Source organism: Cibotium barometz, chromosome 34 (genome assembly GCF_041138505.1).
Source record: "Cibotium barometz isolate CiBa-2024 chromosome 34, ASM4113850v1, whole genome shotgun sequence".
Taxonomy (NCBI): domain Eukaryota; kingdom Viridiplantae; phylum Streptophyta; class Polypodiopsida; order Cyatheales; family Cibotiaceae; genus Cibotium; species Cibotium barometz.
The window spans coordinates 9,279,836-9,292,620 of NC_141079.1; the positions used below are offsets into that span (position 1 = coordinate 9,279,836).

Consider the following 12,785-nt stretch of genomic DNA (forward strand, 5'->3'; position numbering starts at 1 on the left):
TCCCGGGGAGCTGAGACAAGCGGAGGGGGAGGCGGGGGGGAGAAGGGGGTGGGGAAGGAGACGCTGAAAATGCGGGAGCGGGAACGAGAGGAGGCCAGGGTGGAAGCAAGGCAAGAGGGGGGGACGGGGGAGGGGGGGTGGAGGTGGAGGTGGAGGTGGAGGTGCAGGTGGAGGTGAAGGGGGGGGCACTGGTATCTCCTAATCCTCAGTTTGTGTTGGGGTCTCCTCCTGGAGGGGAGCAAAGCTGTTCCTCACTGGAACCCAATGATGCTGAGGCTATGTCTGCTCTGCTCTGCTGCGTCGATCTCTGGGAATGCTGCTCTAGGAATGCTGCTGAGGCTGTGTCTGCTCTGCTGCGTCGGTCTCTGGGAATGCTGCTGTGGCTATCTCCCTCTGCGACACCCCTGTCGAGGCTGCCAATCAGAGGTCTTTGTGTGGGCTGAGCAGGTGTCCCAGAGGGTGCCTGCCGAGCCGCATTTGTGGATGGGCCATCGGAGGTCTGCTGTGGTGAAGGTCGGGGTCTCCTTTGCGAGAGCAACAAGCCTTGACCAGGTGGCCGACCTGCCTGCATATAAAACACTGGTTCGGGAGCCCCGAAAACTCCACTCTCTGATCGATCCATCCCCTCCCTATCCTAGGTAACTGAATGACCTTCGGAAGGGAGGAGATGTCAGGAACTAAAACTCTGACCGAAGGAAGGCCAGCTGCTCTAGCCACCATTGAAGTTGCTGTGGGGCTAGTCTCAAGCACCGAGCCCACCAATGATCCTATCCTGGAAAGGAGTAGAAGGTACTCACAGCGAAGTCCAGGAAAGCAAAGTGTGGCATGGAATAGGCACTCTCCCTGCTCGGCCGCCGCTGCTGGGTCGAAACCATGCTGCCAATGTATCTGAAGAAGGCCCGAGCGCCCTTGATGTCAAGGGGACTCATGGCTAGGACCTGGGCCACGCTCTGTGTTGTCTGGAACTCAATCTGGTAGTGTCCGCGGCCCAGTAACTAAACGTCGAGGATCTTGCCCACATTTGCAAGAAGGCAGGCCGCCTCGAGAAGATCCCGAATCTCCCCTCTGCTGGGGCGAGTGCCAACTATACGGCAGATGGTGGAATGTACCTGGAGGCGTTCCACCTCTACGGCGAGGCTTGCTTCCTCTTCTGGCAAATAAGAAAGCCTGATGGGGGTATCCTCAGGGGGCGGGCGAGAGGGGGCTGCGGAAGAGTCCCTCTGAGGTGAGGCGGGAGGGGCCTCCATCAGAGTCTGAAGCTGAGTCGAGGGTGAAGTGGAGAGGGAGGGTCCTGTAAGAACCAAGCTACACGAAAACAGGGGGAAGCGCGGAGCGGTGAGGGAAAGACCGAAAGCGAGGGGGGAGGGGCAGATGACAGAGGAGAGAAAAAGGGGGGGGAAGGCGAGGGGAAGCGGGGAGCGAGCGAGATCGGGAAGGGCGCGATAGGGGGCGGGAAGGAGGGCACGAAAGGGGGGAGAAGGGCGCGAAAGGGAGCAGGGGTAGGCGGGTAGGCGGGCGCAAAAGGGGGGCAAGGGGCGCGAAAGGAAGAAGGGGCAGGCGGGTAGGCGGGCAGGGGCGGAACGCGGAGGGAGGGGCGCGAGCACGCGGGGTCGAAGGAGAGGGTGAAGGGTGAGGGTGACGGGGAGGGCGAGGGCAAGGGCGCAGGCGAAGGCAGGTAGGCGGGGGGGCAAAGGTGAGGGTGAAGGCGATGGGCGAGGGCAAGGGCGTGGGCGAAGGCAGGTAGGCGGGGGGCGAAGGTGAGGGCGAAGGCGAGGGACGAAGGCGATGGCGATGGTGGCGAAGGCGAGGGCAAAGGCGGGCAGCATGCTCGAGCAGGGGGGCGAGAGCTTCAGCGAGCATAGACTTTGATACACACAAAATGATTGATTGGACTATCACGTTTGGAAGCAAACATTATGATACCAATATTTTGGATAAAGACTTTGACTAGGACCACATAGTTTTTTCAGATTTATCAATTTGGGATCCTGAGTCTCATGATGTTGAGATGTATGGGTTCTTTGTCACAGTAGATCCTACCAATATTATGGAGGGCATATCAGATGCAATTCAACAGGGTGCTTTTCATGATGATGGTGAAGTAGCTGCAACTAGGGGGAATGATACAGATCTTCATTATGGTCAAGAGAAGCATGCTTTTATTTGTCAAGATGATGAATTATTGGTCGGGGAGGTTGCATGTGTGTGGTAGCGAGAGAAGGATGGAGATGTCCAGAACGATGTCACTAGTGTATGCAGTTGGGGAAGTTTGGTGAATCCAACTTGCAGGATGATGAATTATTGGCTGGGGAGGTTGCATGTGCGTGGTAGCGAGAGAAGGATGGAGATGTCCAGACTACGATGTCACTAGTGTATGCAGGTGGGGAAGTTTGGAGAATCCAACTTGCAGGATAAGGTCAAGACTTGCCAGTATGGGGTCCCAAGCTCAGAGATGATGTGGATAATGTGGTCCTTAATTCCACAACCAATCTTACAATTCTAAATGTAATGTTTTCAGATGTTCTCTTCATTCATGATGTAGTTGTTGATGGTGTAGTCCCGAGGACAGCATGGCCAATTTGCAGATGCTTTCATCAGTGGTCACTATGGCAGACATGTTCACTGACCTTTGGGAATGCCTTGAGAATGTAGGCTATGAGCACTCATATCACACTTGCGAGATGATAATGAATGCCATTGCGAGTCTGGAGGGGCAGAGTGCCTACATGGCAGGAAAAGTGATGGAGGTCTCCATTCAGGGCTGTTGATACAGAAATGTTTCGTATATAGATATGTTTTTGCCTATTCCACCCACCGCGGTGGCTTGTAGACTAGATGCCTTCCGGTTCTTTTGACTGGTTATACGAGTATATTTGAGTATATAGGACAAGGAGTATAGCCAAGCTTCGACCACTAACACTTGGAGTGCAGTAGAATCGATGCAGAATTACAAAAAACTACAGTCAACATTATTGCCATGTTAGCGGCGCTGAGGCAAGCAGTAGTGGTTCTGCAAAGGTGCAAGTATGGGCAGCGGCTGGGTAGTTAGGGTACTGGACTTCGTACAACCATGGTAGCAATGTCGGATGAGGTGGAGGATGGAAATGATCATCAATGGCTGACGAAGATCGCACAGTAGGTGCAATACCCAACAAAAGTGATTGAATATAGTATGATGTTTTTTGCCATTTTATGCGTGCTGCTACATGTTGACGAAAAGTGGAGATCTCTTATTGTGGCTGTGATAAGCATGGATATCAATTGGCTTGTACCGGAGATGGTGCAGTGGGTATGGTTCAAGCAATGGTGGCTGGATAGCCGAGATGTGCTCGCAAGGCAACTGTGTAATATACACAACAGAGTCCAACAAATAGCTCGGGATTATGAGCAGATGGGGTATGTTGCCTCTAAGATTGCCATGATGGCAAAGAAAAGAAAAAAGTACAAAGACACACAGGGGAGAGAGTTCCAGGATGCTTTGATGGATAACCAAGTAGATCACCAGTATGTAGTTATTATCACAAACAAGGTGGAGTTTTGCTCTTTGTTTATCATTATGTGCGTGATGAGCCTTACTATTTCCAGCCAGTCGTGCTTCATGTGCATGATGGGCTTGCTGTACGCATTATTGTTGCTTTCTTCTACCATGGATGTGGTGAGGAGAAGAGGGCTTCTTCGGGTAAAAAGTGAGTGGCAATGAAAAGTAGTACCCAAAAATAGATGAAACGTGATATGCAATAGGAGAGTAACTCCAAAAATAGTTGGAGCACTGCTATTTTGAGACGTGGACTAGCCCAAAAATTGGCTATTTTTGGATTAAAACATGAAAAGCGTGTAGCACACGAAAAATGAGCAAAAGTCTGTTTCACGAAAAACACCATAACTTTCAACCGTGAACTCCGATGAAGCCGAGTATATACTCAAAATTTACCGCATGAACTGCACATTGCCAGTTTTCCCATTTTAAGTGCTATTCATCTAAAATGACATAACTTTTGATAGGAATATTATATTAACAAACCAATTGACTCTATAGAAAGCTTGCGACACCGTGCTTACACTGAAAAAAAATACCAATTGGATTTCTATAGCCCAAAAATTGGCTATTTTTAGATTAAAACATGAAAAGCGTGTAGCACACGAAAAATGAGCAAAAGTCTGTTTCACGAAAAACACCATAACTTTCAACCCTGAACTCCGATGAAGCCGAGTATATACTCAAAATTTACCGCATGAACTGCACATTGCCAGTTTTCTTGTTTTAAGTGCTATTTATCTAAAATGACATAACTTTTGATAGGAATATTATATTAACAAACCAATTGACTCTATAGAAAGCTTGCGACACCGTGCTTACACCAAAAAAAATACCAATTGGGTTTCTATAATACAATTCCAATTAGGATAAGATAGGGTGGTCCATATTGACAATCCAAGGACCTACATAAACGTGTTAACAGTGATTAATTACTTGAATTCTACAAAACATGAATAAGAGATTAAATGAAATATAGAACATGCACATGAATGAAATTTACACAATTGATACTTCCCTTCTCTTCTTTTCACAATAGCAAGATCGATGATACTCTGATTTCATTTTGGAAATACACGAACATGAAGAGATAGGAACATTGTGACTTAGAGAGAGAGAAGCAGAAAGATATTTACATCATATACGCTCCCAAAAGACTAGTTCATATTGATTATGAGTTTATATATATAGGTGAGATCTAGGTCAAGTTAGAGTGTGATATATATAGCTCCAATACTTTTAACCAAAGCCAAGGTGCGTTGTATGCTCGAAGGTCCTGTCGTGGTGCATCATGGCACTCAAATAGGTTCCTCAGTTTAAATTTTGGCATATCCGATACACAAACCTTATCATTTTGGAATAAAAGACCATTCCGAATAAAAAATTGGTTGGCTTTTCGTTGATTCACCAGGTTTTGATCTACCTCAAAGTTGGACCCTGATTTTTTCAAATATCAATATTTTCCAAATAAAATATCTATACTACATTTTTCCTTGAGCGAATCGTATAAGTTGGAAGTAACTTCCGTGAAGCTAAGCTCATTAACTTCACCAATTTGACTCAACGCATGAGCAATGCTAGCCAACCTACCTTTTCTATATTTAATCATGAAATCAAAGTCCTGCATCAATTCGGCCCATATGGCCTCCCTACCTTTCAAGTCCGGTTGATCACAAATGAGCTGCAAAGACTGAGGATCTGTCAAGACCATAAACTGAGATCTATAGAGATATTGTCTACATGCCTTTAAAAGCATAAATGATTGCATATAGCTTTTTCTCCTGAAGTGGGTACCTAGTCTGTGCATTGTTGAGTTTCTTACTCTCAAGGGCCATAGGCTTCTCATCCGGGAACAAAGTTGCGCCTACTGCAAAATCACTAGCATTAGTCTTAACAATGTAAGGCCTGCTAGGATCTAGTAGTAAGGCTAACAAAGAAGCATCTTGAACTTTATATTTCAAAGTATCGAAAGTTTCCTGTAGCTTCTCATTCCACTCAATCAGAGAATTAGACTTCTTATTTTTACCCTTAAGAAGGTTGGTAAAAGGCACTGTAAACTTTGAATAATCCTTAACAGATTTTCAAAGAAATACCATGAGACCTAAGAAAGATCTTAACTTCTTGATCGTGTGTGGAACTAGCCATCCCAAAACCTTTTGGATGCGATCCAAGTTTATACTTAAGCCATCTTAAAAGATCTTATGACCCAAGTATAACAATTACTTTTTAAAGAAATCACACTTAGATAATTTACAATACAGTTTCTCCTTCCTGAGCCTTTGTAGAACTTGTATGTAGGAGTACGAAACGATGAAATAACCCCCTTCACCCTTTTCTGTTCCTTTTTGGTAAGGATCCAAGAGACCTTAGGTAATTCAATCCTCCCATCTCCATGTACTCTTGCCCAATATCTTTCCTTGATGTTGGGTTCCCTAAGGTCTTCATGTGTAGATCTACTATCCTTCGCCCCAAAATGATGATCCCATATTAGACTCCCTACATTTTTGAAGATGTGCATGGGATCTAAGAGGTGATTAATCAATAAATCATCCCAATATGGTAGGTCGTGAAGAATAGAAAGCCTTTTCATACCAAATGGCAAATATGTACCCCTAACCTCTAACGATAGTGCTTTCCAATCGCTTGCTTTTATTGTCCTTGGTGGTCGTCCAAGCGATCCTTCTCTAAAGTAATGATCTAGTTAAGGGAGAAAGATTTTATGTCCTTGATATATCATCTTCTTTAAGGCTTTTGATCTCCTTGCATTCAACATTGGTCTGCAAATGGGAGAAGCATGTTATCCACTAGTCACAAGCCCTACGAATCATTGAGAAAATTTTGATTAGAACATACATTTTTATTAAGAAAACATATAGTTCTATTAAGAAAACGTACATTACCTGAGCGCTCTCCATCGCCATGAAAGTCATGCATTGTCCACATTAAAATTCCCTTAATGTATGCCTAATGTATATTTCGAGGCTTGGTCATATCATAAATGGGGATTCCATCCCATAAAACTTGAAGCTCATCCACAAGTGGTCATAAGAACACATCCATATTCTTAGCCTTGTACTTTTGCCACGGACTAACAAGGCCAATAGAAGATGTCCTTTTTTTGATTGATAGCCAAGGAGGAATATTATAATTTACCAAAACTATTGGCCATGTACTCCAAGATGTAGAGCGAAACCCAAATGGTTCTCTCTTAAATTCGTGCCATTAATCCTCTATATGATTCCAAGCAGCACAATCAACAGGAATGCGTAATACACGATCCGTGGAACGGTTATTTGAATGGCATGTCATTAGCTTAGAAATAGACTTGCACTTAAACATGTGTTGAATGTGAGGGATTATTGGAAAGTGTCTCAGTGTTTTCATTGGGGTAGTGGCTCCTTGTACATCTTATCGGTAGCTATCTGAACCACACTTGGAACACTTATCTAGTTCTGCATATTCATTTCGAAACAAGATGCAATCATTGGGACATACATGGATGCAATTTTAGTCCATTCCTAAGCTCCGTAAGATTTTCTTAGCCTCATCTCTTGAAGATGGCATCTTATTTCTCACTGGTAAAAAAGTATCCTTTAATAGTCTACAAAGACATTGAAGATCATGGTAAGAACACAACATTGTTTCAAATTACTTAGATAGGAGCATGAAATACATACCTAAACAATTTAGTAACATTTTTATCACTCCACCCATAAATGGATTGTAGATTCAATAATGCAAGATAGGTTTTAAGCTTTGATATTCGGGATCCATCATACAATGAAGTGCTGGCCTCTGCTTTCAATGCTTCTTCAATTGGGTCAGGTTGTCCGAAAAAAAAATACTCAATTTGCAATAAAATAATAATGTCCACAAAATTGGTTACAATGAGAGGTCTTATGCCTCTCGTGTTAAATCTTTCACTTTCTCTAGAAAAGATTTTTTGGTTTGTTCTCGTAGATGAACCAACTTTTTCAAGGTAAAACCATAAACAAGAACTTCCACATCCTCCATGCTTAGGCTATCCATGGGACGTTGACTACGATTTGCTTTCTTTCCCTTTTTATTTACTCGAATCATCTCTGGATAATATTTTCCTGATAATGCATCATCTCCATTGACCTTGTACCTTTGCCAACCAAAAAGGACATCCGATTTCATCATCTGTTGCTAACACTGCAATCATTGCACCTACAATGAGCTCCTCAATATTTCCTTCCCACATTTCCTTCTCTTGCACCCGTCATTGACTAGTCCTTCTAGCACCAACATACGCTTCAGGAGTCTCCCCATATACACCAATGTTTGAAATTCTTCAGGCAATTATGTTTGTTGATTTGGCATTTGAATATTATCATCACGGTCTTCAAGTTCTTGTATCCTCCAAAGAAAGGGCTCCAGGTTCATCAGTGATCTTGAATTGCTTTGAACTTCCTCAATCAAGATTTCTTGCTCATGAAAAAATGTATTCCACCATCCAAGTGAGCAAGTTAGAAAATACACATGTGCTGATTGTATGGTCTCTTTAATTTCTATCAAAACATTGATGATAATTAATGGCTCGCTTTTCTTTTTGAGCTTTTGTTGCTTCAATGCTTGATGCCAAAAGCATTTTTGCTGCCCGAAGAATTTGTCATTCTGGGACACTAAGTAAAAACTTCAAACCATACTGAGGATGCCATGCCTCTGAGTTAGAGTACTTCTTACACCACAAACGTGTTTCAGCTTTTTTTTCCTTTATTTTGAATTGATGTTGGAAACTATGGTCATTAAGCTGAGCGAATGCAGGGCTTGCAAAATCTCCACCTGTTTTGCAAACTCTCTAAAATCGTAGGTGCCTTTCAAAACATGAATTTCTGGCGCAAGATCATAAGCTTCTCTAAGAATTGTGCACACCTCTGGAAGGTCAAATGCACTTTTCTAAGCAAGTTTGACTGAAAACTTGCGAAACATCTGATTAATTTGATCATGAGTGTGACCCACCAACAAAAATCCAAGTTTGACCTTTTTGAAAACTTTCTACTACACCAACATACTCAATAAGAAAGCACTATTTGATTTTTGTTTTCCCTTGCCGTATTATCTAGCTACACATAAAGTGTGCCAGGTAATTCTCCTTGCCATTCACTTACTATTTTCTGAATTATGGTGATGGTCAAGTTAGGGTCGTCGTATAAATTTGGAAAGTTTATAAAAACTTTCGACGTCACTCATGATGCCGTTAAAGATGAGGGTTCCAACAATGTGTAGTTGTATGAAATTCTCTTCCTTCAAATTCTTTAGAGCACGCATAAAATGGGTATCAACGTCTTCTTTTGATCCATTCCATCTATGACTAATCCCAAATACATTTCTTTTTTCTCAAGGCACTTCTTTTGATGCTTTGCTAGCTTTTGACGCTCTGTACTTTGTTGTTCTCGATGAGCTTTAAGTGCTTGTAGAATAGGACCTGAAAACTCAAAACAATGTAAAGCTAGTTTAAATTATACTTGGTTCTCATTCATAAATTAAAACGTACAAAAAACACAAATCAAACATACCTTTTTCTTCAAATGTCTTTGCAACATCTCTTTTGGCTTTGAGCTCTGCATAAATTAACTAACCCCCATTCTAGTTTTCTTGGGAATTTTCACATCAGCAAAATATTACCTCCAAACTCGAAGAAATGAAGTTAATGAAAGAAATGACATGTTCCTTCCTTTCAACGTTTCCACGTAGAGGTTGTAAACTTCTCCCTTTGTAAAATTATCAGGCAAATGGGTGAATTTTGAATTTGGCATGCGCTCACCATTGTAAGTGACAAATCATTCCATCCAGCTCTTGAGAAAACACTGCTGTGAGGAGTGTCACGTTGTGTACTAAATGAGTACCGTGAATCTTCTTCCACCCGTTGCAACTGCTTTTTCTTTTACATCCGTTGATTGCTTAAACAAAACACTTGAAGAAAACACTTTCGAGACACAATCGTGCCAAAAATTGTATATTTTATTTTCTCTCCAGACCTTAATAAAAAACCATGTAATGCTATATTCTTTTGAGCACGTTTTAAAGCAAAGAAGTTTTCACGTTCCTGCTTAATTTTTCTGAATCCAAGTGTCCTCAAGCAGTTTTTTTTAAAACAATAAATCCTACATGTCTCTCTCAATGCATTGCGATGCAAAAACTTGTCTTTTCTTCTCAAGAAGGGAGCGGTTGTCTCCACACGAATAGGCTGAACTAATGATGGAGAAACTAGAACATCGGTATCAAAATTTGATAAATTAGCAAATAGTGGACTTGTAACATCATCATCACTGATAGATTGGCTTTGACTTTTAGGAGTGAGTACGGATATAGGCACTTGAAAAGAGCAAAACAAGCTTGAGAGAGAATTTTGTTGCCCTGCCATGACTAGGAACATCAAACCTCTAAGTTTCTCTACAAAACAATGGTCTAAGCTACAAAGTGGAGTGTAATCTCAAATCCAAATAACTTACTTTTAATGGTTGGATTCAAAAATAATAAAATTAATTTAAATATTAAAAATTATTAATTATTGTAAAAAATGAGACTTAAAAGATGAGAGGAAGTTCTTTTTAGACACACATTCCAAGGGTCTGCTGCCTGCTGCTAAGAGAGCCACAAGAGCATTTTTTTGAATTTGGAGCATTTTTCTTGAGTTTAATTCTGTAAGGTATGCATTTTCTTGATTACTTTGTTATTTGCTACAATTTTGAATTTTTCTTTCATCGTCATTTGGTTCAAAGTTTGCTATGAGGAAATTATGGCAAGGAAGAAAAACAAAAAAATTATCTAAGGAGGTAAGTGATTTTAAAAATAGACTTTTTTTTAAAATATATTTTTTTAAAAGAATTTTTTGTCTTTTAAATACACAAAAATACCAAAAAGAAGATTTCATATGTAAATAAAGAAAAAAAGAGATTGAAAAAATAATATTTTATAAAATCAAGATTTAGTCAATAATTTTTGAAAATTATAGTGACTTCATTTTAAAAAAAGCTAATTCTTGTGTTGTATTCTGGAATACAACACAAAAATTGATAAGTTGCCATGTTTCTTTTGTATTAAGTAGTTTGTATTCTAGATACAACGCTTGAAGTCACATTTTTTAAAATTTAACACATGCACTTTGAGGTTGTATTCCAGAATCCATTGCTTATACAAGTTGTATTTTGGAATACAACTTCTCTCAACACTTGAGTTGTATTCCAGAATAACAAGCTGTATTCAAAAATATAATTTTTCTCTATACTTGAGATTCTATTCCAGAATACACAGCTTCAACAAGCTACATTCTAGAATACAACTTCTCTCTGTGCACTTGAGTTTTTTTTCCAAAATACACAGCTTCACCAAGCTGTATACTGGAATACTTCTCTCTACACTTGAGTTGTATTCTAGAATACAGAGCTTCAATAAGCTATATTCTAGAATACAACTTCTTTCTACACTTGAGTTGTATTCCAGAATACACAGCTTCATCAAGTTATATTTTGGAATATAACTTCTGTCTACACTTGAGTTGTATTCCACAATACACGACTTTGGCAGGCTGTGTTCTACAATAACCCAAACTCAATGAAAACCATTAGAATAGACCTTCATGCAAAAAAGGATTTGCTTTTTATCTAATTTTAGAAGACATGAAAAGAAAGCAAAAGCTCTCGAGTTCGCGTGCCCTTCCTGCTGCCTGCTCTCACTCCCTCCCTGCTTCCCCTCGCCTTCCCCCCCCTTTTTCTCTCCTCTGTCATTCGCCCCTCCCCCCTCGCTTTCGGTCTTTCTCTCCCCGCTCCGCGCTTCCCCCGTTTTCGTGTAGCTTGGTTCTTGCAAGATCCTCCGTCTCCGCTTCGCCCTCGACTCGACTTTCTTCAGACTCTGATGGAGGCCCCTCCCGCCTCACCTCAGAGGGACTCTTCCATAGTCCCCTTGCCCGCCCCCCCTGAGGATACCCCCTTAAGGCTTTCTCTTTCGCCAGAAGAGGAAGCAAGCCTCGCCGTAGAGGTGGAACGCCTCCAAGTACATTCCACCATCTGCCGTATAGTTGGCACCCGCCCCAGCAAAGGGGAGATCCAGGATCTTCTCCAGGCCTGCCTTCTTGCAAATGTGGGCAAGATCCTCGGCGTCCAGTTACTGGGCCACGGACACTACCAGATTGAGTTCGAGACAACACACAGAGCATGGCCCAGGTCCTAGCCATGAGTCCCCTTGACATCAGGGGCGCTCGGGCCTTCTTCAGACATTGGTAGCATGGTGTCAACCCAGCAGTGGGGCCGAGCAGGGAGAGCGCCCATTCCATTCCACAGTTTGCTTTCTTGGACTTCGCTACTGTGAGTACCTTCTACTCCTTTCCAGGATAGGATCATTGGTGGGCTTGGTGCTTGAGACTGGCCCCACAGCAGCTTCAATGGTGGCTAGAGCAGCTGGCCTTCCTTCGGAGTTTTAGTTCCTGACATCTCCTCCCTTCCGAAGGTCATTCAGTTACCTAGGATAGGGAGGGGATGGATCAATCAGAGAGTGGAGTTTTCAAGGCTCCCGAACTAGTGTTTTATATGCAGGCAGGTCATCCACCTAGCCAAGGCCTATTGTTGCCCTCGCAGGAGACCTCGACCTTCACCGCAGCAGCAGACCTCTGATGGCCTGTCCACAGATGCAGCTCGGCAGGCAGCCTCCTGGACACCTGCTCAGCCCACACAGAGACCTCTGATTGGCAGTCTCGAGAGGGGTGCCGTAGAGGGAGACAGCCACAGCAGCATGCCCAGAGACCGACGTAGCAGCAGCCAACAGCAGACACAGCCTCAGTATCATTGGGTTCCAGTGAGGAACAGCTTTGCTCCCCTCCAGGAGGAGACCCCAGCATAGTCTGAGGATTAGGAGATGCCAGCGTCCCCCCTTCACCTCCACCTCCACCTCCACCTCCATCTCCACCTCCACCTCCACCTCCACCTCCACCCCCCCCTCCCCCGTCCCCCCCTCCCGCCTCGCTTCCACCCTTGCCTCCTCCCGTTCCTGCTCCCGCATTTTCAGCGTCTCCTTCCCCACCCCCTTCTCCCCCCCTCCTCCCCCTCCGCTTGTCTCAGCTCCCCGGGAGGCACTGGCAGTGCCCTCGCACTCACCTGCAGTACGACGGGCACTGAGCACCGACCTTGCTCGTGTACTGCAGTAGAGGAGACCTACCATGCCGATTCGTGCTTCACAGATATCCTCTATCCGCAGTTGGTTGAGTAGTCTCGACACTATACAACGCTCGGAG

General features: G+C 43.3%; 1 pseudogene; it reads right to left on the minus strand.

Annotated features, from left to right (window-relative positions):
* Nucleotides 1-6,499: 6,499 nt before the first annotated feature.
* Nucleotides 6,500-12,340, minus strand: LOC147618684 (uncharacterized; annotated as a pseudogene).
* Between the last annotated feature and the right edge of the window lie 445 nt (nt 12,341-12,785).